Below are 14032 nucleotides of genomic sequence, written 5' to 3' on the forward strand. Positions count from 1 at the left end.
TCTTAATGTCATGACATACAGAATGGTTTATCACAAATGCATAAATCCATTTATATACTGAAATTAGAAAAAAAATAATAGAATACAAGTGTATTTTATAAGCCGCAAAACACCTGAGCGCAACACGCTAAACGGAATACTACTCATTCTATAAACAGAACTCCTTAAACAGATTTACCACTTTTATGATATATAATTAGCATAAAAACATTATGATGGATTCATATTATACTTCAGAAGTTGTTTACAAATTTTCAATACTCCTTTACAAACAGACACCCTTATGCAGAACGGAGAACATATAACAATTTGACATATTCTTTACACAACAATAACAAGGTTACACATGTTTTGGTGAATGATGATGGAAAACAGATATACAATTTTAATAACTTGTATACATCATACCATTTAAATAACAGTGCACCTCAGATTCATAAAAGATATTATATAATGATGTTTGGCGGACAGCGGACAACGGATGACAGATCAATACATGTACCATATCAAAAACCAGTTCAAGACAAAAATCATTTTCTATAATATGGTGTATGAAATCTAAGCTTTCTATAGCTTGCAATGGTTAAACACATATAGTAGAAATATGTTATTCATGAAAAGAAAAATGCATGGCAATATCAAATATAAGAACAGAATATATATACATATGATCAACATATAGAAGTTACAAGTTAATTTCATTTTATTTTCAAACGGGTACATTTAAAATGTCCTTCATAGAAGAATCCTCCTTTCTACAAACTTCTGCATAGACACAATCTTCAATGAAGTAACCTCATTTATTGCAGCCTGTAACTTATCTTCAGCATCAGGCTTGATGTATTTTAAAATGGTGGCAGGTAAAGGATCTAGTTTATCAGGTAAAGTATTTAAAATCTCCTCAGTAGCATCAGAAAGATCCTTCTCAATGGAAGCTAGCAAATACTTATGAAAAGTTTGGCCAACATGCCCAGAACTTAACACCCTCTGCACAAGAGCATGAATACCATCCTTCAAATCAACAAATTTCTTCTCATAGGTAGCAGCAACAGTTTTTTCTTCAACAACACACCTTTCTTGCTTCAGCAACTTCTTCAACTCTTCCACCTCCTTTGATAGTTTTTCCTTCTCTTCCATCAATTTTTCTTTCTCCACTCTTTCAATAGCACATTTTTTCTCAATTAGCTGCAGTGTCTCCTTTTTCTTCTTTACCAAATCAATTGCTGTTTTCCATTTTAGATTAGCATCCTTCAAATCAATTTCCAGCCTTTTCAATTTGTTGGCATTCTGGATAACATTGGCAACAAGGGTTTCTTGAGATTCTTGCATTTTCAGACCATGTAGCACATGGTGATTCAGAAGTATCAATGCTGCAGCGGTGGATTGGCAAGTCTGCTTATGGGTCATTGTGGTCAAGGATGACGAGAGATCAGCAATTATATTCTTCTACAAAATAAATATACAGTTATAACCTACAAACAAAATAAAAGCATATAGATTTCCAAAAATCAGGTTATAATATTTACCTTCAACAAATTAATAAAACTATCAGATTTGTTGACAGGATCCTCCAAGAAACTCTTTAAACCAGCCAGGGGCACAACGGAAAGTGGCTGGGAAGATGAAGCAGATTGTGTTGTGCCCATTTTTGTAGAAGTTAATGTATTAGTAAATGGAGGAGTCTCAAAGGTATTATCTTCATGTGTGTCCTCATCCTCTTCATCATCAATGTCATCTTCAGCATCAGCAGCTTTGTCACCCTTTTCACCACTAGCAGTGGTTTCATCATCCTCTGCTGGCAAAATTTTAGAGACCCGTCCTAATCCATCCGGACGAAGTCCATATCGATTATAAACGATTCACAACAGTTAATTACATCGCGAGGTACTTGACCTCTATATGATACATTTTACAAACATTGCATTCAATTTTAAAAGACAATCTTTCTTTACAACGAAAGTTGGCGACATGCATACCATTTCATAATATATCCAACTATAATTGACTTAATAATAATCTTGATGAACTCGACGACTCGAATGCAACGTCTTTTTAGCCTATGCAAAGATGTTACACAAAATGTTGTATGTGCGGCAAAGAAATATCAATAAAATTTTATTTTTTCTCTCACGCAAAACGATACGCGTTACGAATGTAGAACATAGCATTCATACTTACCCACATAAGGTAAGGCATTTTTATGCCCTCGATGGTAGAGGCTCTTGTGTCAACATTATAGACACAAGGGATCGGCTAGCGTAAGTATTTACTTCGCTAAAGGGCCCCGAGGCAAAAATAAAGATCTCTTAATGTCATGACATACAGAATGGTTTATCACAAATGCATTAATCCATTTATATACTGAAATTAGAAAAAAAATAATAGAATACAAGTGTATTTTATAAGCCACAAAACACCTGAGCGCAACACGCTAAACGGAATACTACTCATTCTATAAACAGAACTCCTTAAACAGATTTATCACTTTTATGATATATAATTAGCATAAAAACATTATGATGGATTCATATTATACTTCAGAAGTTGTTTACAAATTTTCAATACTCCTTTACAAACAGACACCCTTATGCAGAACGGAGAACATATAACAATTTGACATATTCTTTACACAACAATAACAAGGTTACACATGTTTTGGTGAATGATGATGTAAAATAGATATACAATTTTAATAACTTGTATACATCATACCATTTAAATAACAGTGCACCTCAGATTCATAAAAGATATTATATAATGATGTTTGGCGGACAGCGGACAACGGATGACAGATCAATACATGTACCATATCAAAAACCAGTTCAAGACAAAAATCATTTTCTATAATATGGTGTATGAAATCTAAGCTTTCTATAGCTTGCAATGGTTAAACACAAGTAGTAGAAATATGTTATTCATGAAAAGAAAAATGCATGGCAATATCAAATATAAGAACAGAATATATATACATATGATCAACATATAGAAGTTACAAGTTAATTTCATTTTATTTTCAAACGGGTACATTTAAAATGTCCTTCATAGAAGAATCCTCCTTTCTACAAACTTCTGCACAGACACAATCTACAATGAAGTAACCTCATTTATTGCAGCCTGTAACTTATCTTCAGCATCAGGCTTGATGTATTTTAAAATGGTGGCAGGTAAAGGATCTGGTTTATCAGGTAAAGTATTTAAAATCTCCTCAGTAGCATCAGAAAGATCCTTCTCAATGGAAGCTAGCAAATACTTATGAAAAGTTTGGCCAACATGCCCAGAACTTAACACCCTCTGCACAAGAGCATGAATACCATCCTTCAAATCAACAAATTTCTTCTCATAGGTAGCAGCAACAGTTTTTCTTCAACAACACACCTTTCTTGCTTCAGCAACTTCTTCAACTCTTCCACCTCCTTTGATAGTTTTCCTTCTCTTCCATCAATTTTTCTTTCTCCACTCTTTCAATAGCACATTTTTTCTCAATTAGCTGCAGTGTCTCCTTTTTCTGTTTTACCAAATCAATTGCTGTTTTCCATTTTAGATTAGCATCCTTCAAATCAATTTCCAGCCTTTTCAGTTTGTTGGCATTCTGGATAACATTGGCAACAAGGGTTTCTTGAGATTCTTGCATTTTCAGACCATGCAGCACATGGTGATTCAGAAGTATCAATGCTGCAGCGGTGGATTGGCAAGTCTGCTTATGGGTCATTGTGGTCAAGGATGACGAGAGATCAGCAATTATATTCTTCTGCAAAATAAATATACAGTTATAACCTACAAACAAAATAAAAGCATATAGATTTCCAAAAATCAGGTTATAATATTTACCTTCAACAAATTAATAAAACTATCAGATTTGTTGACAGGATCCTCCAAGAAACTCTTTAAACCAGCCAGGGGCACAACGGAAAGTGGCTGGGAAGATGAAGCAGATTGTGTTGTGCCCATTTTTGTAGAAGTTAATGTATTAGTAAATGGAGGAGTCTCAAAGGTATTATCTTCATGTGTGTCCTCATCCTCTTCATCATCAATGTCATCTTCAGCATCAGCAGCTTTGTCACCCTTTTCACCACTAGCAGTGGTTTCATCATCCTCTGCTGGCAAAATTGTAGAGACCCGTCCTAATCCATCTGGACGAAGTCCATATCGATTATAAACGATTCACAACAGTTAATTACATCGCGAGGTACTTGACCTCTATATGATACATTTTACAAATATTGCATTCAATTTTAAAAGACAATCTTTCTTTACAACGAAAGTTGGCGACATGCATACCATTTCATAATATATCCAACTATAATTGACTTAATAATAATCTTGATGAACTCGACGACTCGAATGCAACGTCTTTTGAAATATGCCATGAATGACTCCAAGTAATATTTATAAAATGAGCAATTGCACAACGGAAGATTTCTTTCGTAACTGAGAATAAACATGATTCAAAGTGTCAACCAAAAGGTTGGTGAGTTCATTAGTTTAACATAAATAATCATTTCATAATTTTAATAAACCACAAGATTTCATATTTCCATTTCTTATAAACATACGTCCCATGCATAGAGACAAAAAAATCATTCATATGGATTGAACACCTGGTAACCGACATTCACAATATGCATATAAGAATATCCCCATCATTCCGGGATCCTCCTTCGGACATGATATAAATTTCGAAGTACTAAAGCATCCGGTACTTTGGATGGGGCTTGTTGGGCCCGATAGATCTATCTTTAGAGTTCGCGTCAATTAGGGTGTCTGTTCCCTAATTCTTAGATTACCAGACTTAATAAAAAGGGCATATTCGATTAGATAATCCAACCATAGAATGTAGTTTCGATTACTTGTGTCTATTTCGTAAAGCATTTATAAAAGCAACGCATGTATTCTCAGTCCCAAAAATATATATTGCAAAAGCATTTAAAAAGGGATTAATGAAACTCACGCATATAATTATTGTAAAACAGTTACTAAAGCATTTGCATGTATTCTCAGCCCCAAAAATGTAAAGAGTAAAAGGGGATCAATGAAACTCACCTAATGTATTTTGTAGTAAAAATACATATGACTATATTGAACAACTGAACAATGCAGGGTTGGCCTCGGATTCACGAACCTATATCATTGGTATTTATATATTAAAACGTATAATCATAATCGAACAATTTATTATATCTTAGTTTATATATTATATATTTAATTAGTGTTTATATTCAAAATGGTTATTATTTACATAGTTATATTAATATTGATCAATCCTTAGTTAATGATGTTGCTTAATTACGGATTGAGTGCAATAAGATTATAATGGAGGATGGGATGTTCGATGATTATTTTAGGCCCCGATGATCGTTTTTCACTTTAACTATTAAGTGATCAACCACCCCGACCCGGTCTTCGTTATCGATTAGCATGATTCACCTTAACTCAATGTAAGAATTCCTTGGGCAAAGTCACAAGTGAAATCTACAAAGGCTTAGGCAAATGGCAGAGAATCAATAACCTATAAATGAGAGGCCAAGCTCCCTATTTATAGTATCTGTGATATCCGCGGTCTGCGAGATGCTCGGCTCTCCGCAAAAAGTTAGCAGATCAAACCGCAGTTTGGCATTTCAGCGAATGCATAACCGCAGTATTTATTTTCAGCGAATATTGCATAACTGTGCCTTATAATCCGCGTAGATCTGTCCTTAGCTTTTTAGAAAATAAAATATACATATACAATGCTATGTATATGATCAAGTCCCCCCAGTTTATTATGATGCATTTTCGCGAAGCAAATGCATCATGATAAACTCTAAAAATAAAGAAGTGCATCTTAAAATATCTCGCGAACTTTATTATATATTTTTTACTGTCCATTTATTACCGTTGTTTTAATTAGGCGAAATGCGTAATTACAACGGTAACTTTCGCTATTCTGTCAAATCAGCTTATTTTAACGGCTAGATTTTTACGGTTTTACGCGTCACAGTAATTACAGCCGTTAAAATTCAATGATTACCTTTTCAACTTGCTCGCCCTAATCCCAATTATAAATAGCAGACAACGCCGCACAAAAACTTTACGCTTTCCTTTCCCAATTTTGCATTCAATTTGCAATCTTACAACCGCAATCGTAATTGACAATTAGCCAATTCAGCCTTTGATTTTCTCAATTCGACCTTCAATTTCATCACTTCCATACTCAATTTTTCCTTGCATATTTTTAATGGCTGCTTCTGCATCGATGCATACTCCCGGCGGTTTTGTGTCATATATGACAGAGGCCAAACTACAAACCCTTAGAGAGTGGTATCCGCCACTTGGGCATTTGGTTCCAACCGTGCCCCTTCATGAGGACCGAGCCGATACTCCCCCTAAGGGGATGATTACGGTATATGAGGTTGCCATTTCACAGGGCAACCTCCATTTTCCTTTAACCGAATTTGTTCGCAGTGTATGCGAACACTACAGGGTTGCGTTAGCACAGCTTCACCCAAATGCAGTGAACAAAATTGTGCTTTTCGAAATGTATTGCCACTCCAACAACAAGCAGCCGTTGTTAACCGTGTTCCGCACTCTTAACAGCTTAATTTTATATGATGTGGGATGGTTCTCATTCTGCAGCAAGTTGGGCAATATGGTTTCTCCTAAAGATTCCATCGGCAATTGGCGCGGTTCGTTTTTCTATATTAACGATACCGCGTATGTCGATAGCAACATTCCGAGAAAGTGGAGCGAGGAGATTAATTCGGAAGTCAATGAGAAGCCGGTGTTGGATGATCTTGAGAACGATATTCTCAGTATTTTTAGGAAGGCGGGCATCATTGTGAGGCCATATTCCAATGTACCACTGTACATTGGACACGTATCAATCCAGTGGCATTGGAGCGACCATGACGCACTTTTAGTTGATCAAGCCAAGAATGGTATTTCACTTGTCTTTTTTCGCATAACATATTTCACAGTATACATTTTGCCTTGTATAGCATTTCGCATTGTTTTTTCGCAGAGATTCCTCTTAACCTTGTTATGAGGACCACTGATGTTAGCAGAATCAGCCCTGCTCACCGCCCAAAGGAGGGCGAGGGCGATATTATTCTGATTGATGAACCAATCATCAACGAGCTTTTCATCGCCGGCGGCGAGGACCGGGGCAAAAGGAAAATGGTGGAGAGTTCACCGACTCCACGCAAGAAACGACTGCATACTCTTGAAGAACAAGAGACAAGTGCGTAATTTTAATTTTACGACTTCTAATCATATATGCGCATATTATGCATAAATTAGCGATATTTATTAATCTTGTTTCAGTTGTGATTTCAGAGTCTCCCGCTGAAACCAATCCGCGCTACAACATCAGGAGCCGCACTCCCGCAGATGGGGTAGGAGAGCCTGAGCAAGACCCATCCCTTCCTTCTGACGCAGAGGCATCCAATGAGGAAGAAGGAGAGGGTGCTGATGAAGAAGAGGCTGTAGCTGATGAGGAAGCCAATAGACTGTATCAGAAACTGCATAAATTTCTTCCTGAGCAAACAAAGGCAAAGTACCGCAGTCTAACTTTGGCTGAATCTGCAAGACAGCGGTTATATAATTGCTATAACTCGCTCTGTCTAACTATGGATAGCATAGAACGGTTCACTGATTTATCAGATGAACGTGAACATGCTGTCAAGGTGGCCAACGCTCAGTACTTGAGAGCGGAAAAATTAAAAACGCAGCTGGAGAAAGCGAAGGAAGCAATCGCCCAGCTTAATAGGAGAGCGAACACTGCAGAACATGATTTCGCTCAACTTGTTAAGTATCTTCCCAAGTTTGTAGAGAAAGTGATGGACTCAAAACCCGTCACTGAAAAATTTCAAGCTTATTCTCAAGCTGCCAAACTTGCCACTCGCTGCGAGTGGTATGACTTACTATGCAAGCTCGGCGATCTCTCCAAACCCCTTCCATCAGACTTAGCCGACGAAATATGTTCAACGGATGATGCTCGCACAGCATTAAAAGTGGCTAAGAAAGAGGTGGAGAAGGTGAGCATTCCAGCTTTGGAAGAGTTATGTCAGTGTGAAGGAGTGACATTCGCTGACATTAAAGCGCTGAAGCTTTAGTTTATAGTTGGTTTATTTTAATGTATGCGTGCAATTTATGAATTGCTTTTTTGTAACTATCTGCGACTTGTTCGCTTTGTTAATATAACATTATTCGCACTTTATTTATCATTCGCAGTTGCAACTTCTTTTATTTATATAGTGCTTTTACTTTAATTATTCATAATTCAGACTTGTCCATTGCAATTTCCACATTCGTTATTGTGCACATAACAAAGCATACTTTGTGCGAAACAATCTTTTAACATTATGAATCTTCTAAGTCCGACAAAACGATCCCTAGGTAAAATCTAGCATTGCGAAGCATCTAAGTGTTGGCAAGATCAAACACTTAGGAAAATTTATCCTTTCGCAATTTTTATTAACATAAGTGGGCAATTTCATCACTTGGCTTTTCTGCAAAGTATTTCGCAATACAGTTATGTATTGATATATTATTTTAAGCAGGTCATGTTTAGTGAAAACAATGCCACCTTACTTAAAGCATCCGCAGAGCAAACGTTAACTTAGTGTTTCAAAAAGATAAGTATTTGTATTCTGCGAAATAAACACTACGCGTGGCCACACGCAGTGTTTTCGCTGTTTAAAGAAACAAGTACTAACACTGAAATTAACTTCGCTTTATTCTTTATTAATTCGCATTACATTATTCAAATCATGAACATAACATGTCTCGCATTAATGGAATTTCAATACAATATTTTGTTAATCATTTTCGCACTAAGCAGGGTTAACTGAATTCCCTTCAACCTACATATCCGCACTTGTCATAACCATAGCACGTGAAGGCTCCATTTCCGCAGAAATCAGCGTGCCAATACCCTTATTAGCAGAAAACTTTAGCATACCATGTATTGTAGATGGTATAGCGCCAAACATGCGCAAAGCTGTGCTTCCAAGTATCATATTGAACCGCGATTGATTCCGCATAATGTACAAATTCAATAAGGCTTGACGCCTTAGCGACTCATCGCTATCATCAACTAATTCCATTTGTAATTCCAATTGGCCAACAGGCCATGATGATTCTCCCGAAAAACCAGCCAATGAAACCGCAGTAGGTTTCATCAAAGCCTGAATTTGTGCGGGCAGCTTGAGAAAACATTGCTCGTACATGATATCTACACTGCTACCAGTGTCAACATGTACCTTCATGATTATAATGCCGGTATTAGCAACACGACATGAAATAACCACGGTCTTATCAATATCCGCATTCAAACACGCTGAGGGAAATGTAATAGAGGGACATTTCCAGCTAACAATTTGCGTCGAAATTTGCAGCACTGACATTTCACCGTACACTTCCACCACATTAATCACTTGTACCCCGCGCTGATTTTCTTTCTTATTTACCATCCGTACTCCCAAATTTTTCACCGCAGGAGCTTTTCGCTCAACCGCGTTTGGGGCACTCGAACCATTAGCTTCAGCTGGCATAATGATCGCATTCGCAGTGCTGGATGACTTCTGCGCCAACAAATGGTCCAACTTACCCTGTTCATACGCTTCCGCAATAAATTCCGCTAAATCTCTGCAGCGATTGGTGTCATGACCGTAATCGTCGTGAAAGACACAAAACTTTGATCTGTCACGCCTGCTGTTTTCTCTCAATGGCTGCGGATCAGGGAAAGACTTAGTAACTCGCTCTTGCAGTAAGATTTCTTTGGGCATTTTTGTTAGCATCTGAATGATATTGAATGACTCATTATTCCACTTACGCGTAGAATAGCGGTTATTACGGCCATATGAATTGTTATCATTCTGACCTTGAAACCTGTCATTACGCTGATATCCGCCGCCACCATTTCTTCGCGAAAATCCTGGACCGCGATAGCTATCGCTGTTACTATCTCTGAAAGAGTCATTGTCATCTCGCCAACTTTTATCTCTGCCCCAGCCACATGCAGGGGTAATACTGCTATCTTCTCCTCCGCGGATATAATCATAAGTTTCCTGTTGCACTTTTCCGAATGTCTGCGAGACATCTCTTCTTAATCGCCGCACAAGCGTAGGGTGTCGCTGTGGGTTGATAGCATGCAAGAAACCAGAAATTTTCTGATCTTCATTCAACCGCGGAATTTTCTGGCACTCATAAATATACCGCGTAAGTAGCGCACTTAGAGTCTCCTTGTTGCCTTGTTTAATATCGTGACACTCTATATGTGTCTTTTTCTGCGGTAATAAATTTTGAAACTGCAGCAAAAACTTTTCTCGCAGATCCACAAAGCCAACGATACTGCGAGATGGCAAGCTGTGAAACCATTCCCTTGCTGACCCCTGCAAGGCCATAGGAAACACTCTACATGCGACTGGTTCATCCCAGTTGTAAGTGCTTACGACGCCCTCAAAGCGTTGCAGAAAATCCAAGGGATCAGTGAGGCCTGAGTAAACTCCCAACGTCGCCGGCACAATCGGCGGAGAAACAATTGGATAGTCAGAAATGTGCTGGACAAATTTATCTGCAGCAGTGGTAATTTCTGTTGCCTTTTTTGCACGAATGTCTGTGTTATCCGCACAGAATTTGGTAAGCATATCTTGCAGAAAATTTGGCTGATCGAACTTATGTTGCATTGATTTCGGCGCAATGCTTCTGAAAGCATCCACTAAAAAATTTTGGGCGTTTTCTCTTCGCGCAGCTTCAGATGCTTCACCTTCCTCCCCATAGCGAGGGAAAGGTGTTGGTGGTCGCTTTCGCTTGACGCATGGATTTTTAACAAACTCTTCTGCGCTGTCTGAGTCATCAGAAAATTCATCTTCCTGCCTTGGCGCTTTCGCCAATCTGGACTTGTGTGCGGAGCGCGCGTGGATTTGATCATCTGCGTTATCACTATCGCTGTCATTGTGCTCAAGAACCAACCGATCACTTTGTGATCCTGAACCACTTAATGGCCATAAGTATGTGCGCGTTATGCGAGATTCACAATTATGCTTAGCGTCTCTTTTGGCTTGCTCAATAGCAGTATTAACAATTTTCTCAGTGCGTAAACTGGATTTTCCCGATAAGATTTTCGCTCGCTTTCCTTCAGCGATTGATTCTTTGCGATTTTGCAATAACGTTCTGCGTGCGATCATTTTTTTAGCTGCAGCTTCAGGCTGCGAATCATTAGCATTGTTTGCATAAGATTTTTTAGCATTCATTTCCTGAACCGATTTTCTCGCAGTAACACTTCCATCTGTTTGCATTGGAAATACGATAACGTTCTGCGAATCGCCAGGCAATGCATCAGCATTCGCAGAGACGTCAGTTTGTTTTGCATTCGACGTCATGATTGTTAAGCAGATTAACAATTTGCGTATTGGAAAAAACACCTGCAAATCATCACAACAAAAACACGATTTGAAATTAAACCGTTGAATTAATTGTTTAATCGACGTAAAACAAAAAAATTTCAGTTTTATTTGTAAAACGTGTCCCACGGATTGCGCCAATTGATCAATCCTTAATTAATGATGTTGCTTAATTACGGATTGAGTACAATAAGATTATAATGGAGGATGGGATGTTCGATGATTATTTTGGGCCCCGATGATCGTTTTTCACTTTAACTATCAAGTGATCAACCACCCCGACCCGGTCTTCGTTATCGATTAGCATGATTCACCTTAACTCAATGTAAGAAGTCCTTGGGCAAAGTCACAAGTGAAATCTACAAAGGCTTAGGCAAATGGCAGAGAATTAACAACCTATAAATGAGAGGCCAAGCTCCCTATTTATAGTATCCGTGATATCCGCGGTCTGCGAGATGCTCGGCTCTCCGCGAAAAGTCAGCGGATCAAACCGCAGTTTGGCATTTCAGCGAATGCATAACCGCAGTATTTATTTTCAGCGAATATTGCATAACTGTGCCTTATAATCTGCGTAGTTCTTTCCTTAGCTTTTTAGAAAATAAAATATACATATACAATGCTATGTATATGATCAAATATATCCATACTTGTTGAAGGTTATATTTAAAAATCGATAGTTTGCTATTTGTAAGTATTTATATAAATAATATTAGTAAGTTTGATATATATAGTTATGTGAAATTTTAATATAATTATAGTATACGTGATAAATATATTTTATGTACAAAATACTTATCTGCTTAAAAAGATAGTTTTTGAGATTAATAAAGATAATATTAATAATCATATTATTTAATAATAATACTTATTTTGATAGTAATATTAGTAATTACAATAATAAGAATAATAATATAATATTAATAATAATAATAATAATAATAATAATAATAATAATAATAACAGAAATGATAAGTGTAATAATAACATATAACAAATACAATAACAATTTATAATAACAATGATAATAATAATAATAAAAATAATAATACTACCTTAGAAGCTATTTCAAAAATAACGCTACACACCAAGCTCGAACCCGAGACCACTCGATTGTAAAGACCCGTCCTAATCTATCCGGACGAAGTCCATATCGATTATAAACGATTCACAACAGTTGATTACATCGCGAGGTACTTGACCTCTATATGATACATTTTACAAACATTGCATTCGTTTTTGAAAAGACAATCTTTCATTACATTGAAAGTTGACTGCATGCATACCATTTTATAATATATCTAACTATAATTGACTTAATAATAATCTTGATGAACTCAACGACTCGAATGCAACGTCTTTTGAAATATGTCATGAATGACTCCAAGTAATATCTTTAAAATGAACAAATGCACAGCGGAAGATTTCTTTCATACCTGAGAATAAACATGCTTTAAAGTGTCAACCAAAAGGTTGGTGAGTTCATTAGTTTAACATAAATAATCATTTCCATTATTTTAATAGACCACAAGATTTTCATTTTTAGTTCTCATAAATAAACGTCCCATGCATAGAGATAAAAATATCATTCATATGGATTGAACACCTGGTAACCGACATTAACAATATGCATATAAGAATATCCCCATCATTCCGGGATCCTCCTTCGGACATGATATAAATTTTGAAGTACTAAAGCATCCGGTACTTTGGATGGGGTTTGTTAGGCCCAATAGATCTATCTTTAGGATTCGCGTCAATTAGGGTGTCTGTTCCCTAATTCTTAGATTACCAGACTATACAGGGGCATATTCAGTTTAATAATCCAACCATAGAATGTAGTTTCGATTACTTGTGTCTATTTCGTAAAACATTTATAAAAAATTTCGCATGTATTCTCAGCCCAAAAATATAAAGGGTAAAAAGGTAAATGAAACTCACCTAATGTATTTTGTAGTAAAAATACATATGATTATATTGAACAATGCATGGTTGGCCTCAGATTCACGAACCTATATAAATCATATATGTATTAAAACATATTCTTGTAATCGAATAAATTTATATATATTATTAGTGATATAATTGTTATTTTTAATATTTTATATGTTTCATTACTTAATTTCATATCTTTATTTTATATATAGTAATTTTAATATAGTTAAGTTAAGTATATTAAATATACATATATATATATATACATATATATATATACACATATATATATATACATATATATATACATATATATATATATATATATATATATATATATATATATATATATATATATATATATATATATATATATAATATACATATATATATATATATATATATATATATATATATAAAGATCATTTGTTTATGAATTTGTTAATTTTGATAATACTACGGTTAGTAAAAATAATGATATTATATAATTATATTGATAAAAGTGATAATAATAATAATAATGTTAATAGAATTAATGATATTAATAATGATAATAATACTGAATTGTACTATGATAACAATAGTTATAATAATTTTAACAATTCCTTTAAATCATAATTTAATAAATTTTAATTTTTCCCATTTTCTTACTAATCTTTATATCCAAGATTGCTATATTTATAATCGTAATAATAATAATATTATTAAAAGTTTTATAT

This window comes from Rutidosis leptorrhynchoides, chromosome 2 (assembly GCF_046630445.1).
Source record: "Rutidosis leptorrhynchoides isolate AG116_Rl617_1_P2 chromosome 2, CSIRO_AGI_Rlap_v1, whole genome shotgun sequence".
Taxonomy (NCBI): Eukaryota; Viridiplantae; Streptophyta; class Magnoliopsida; order Asterales; family Asteraceae; genus Rutidosis; species Rutidosis leptorrhynchoides.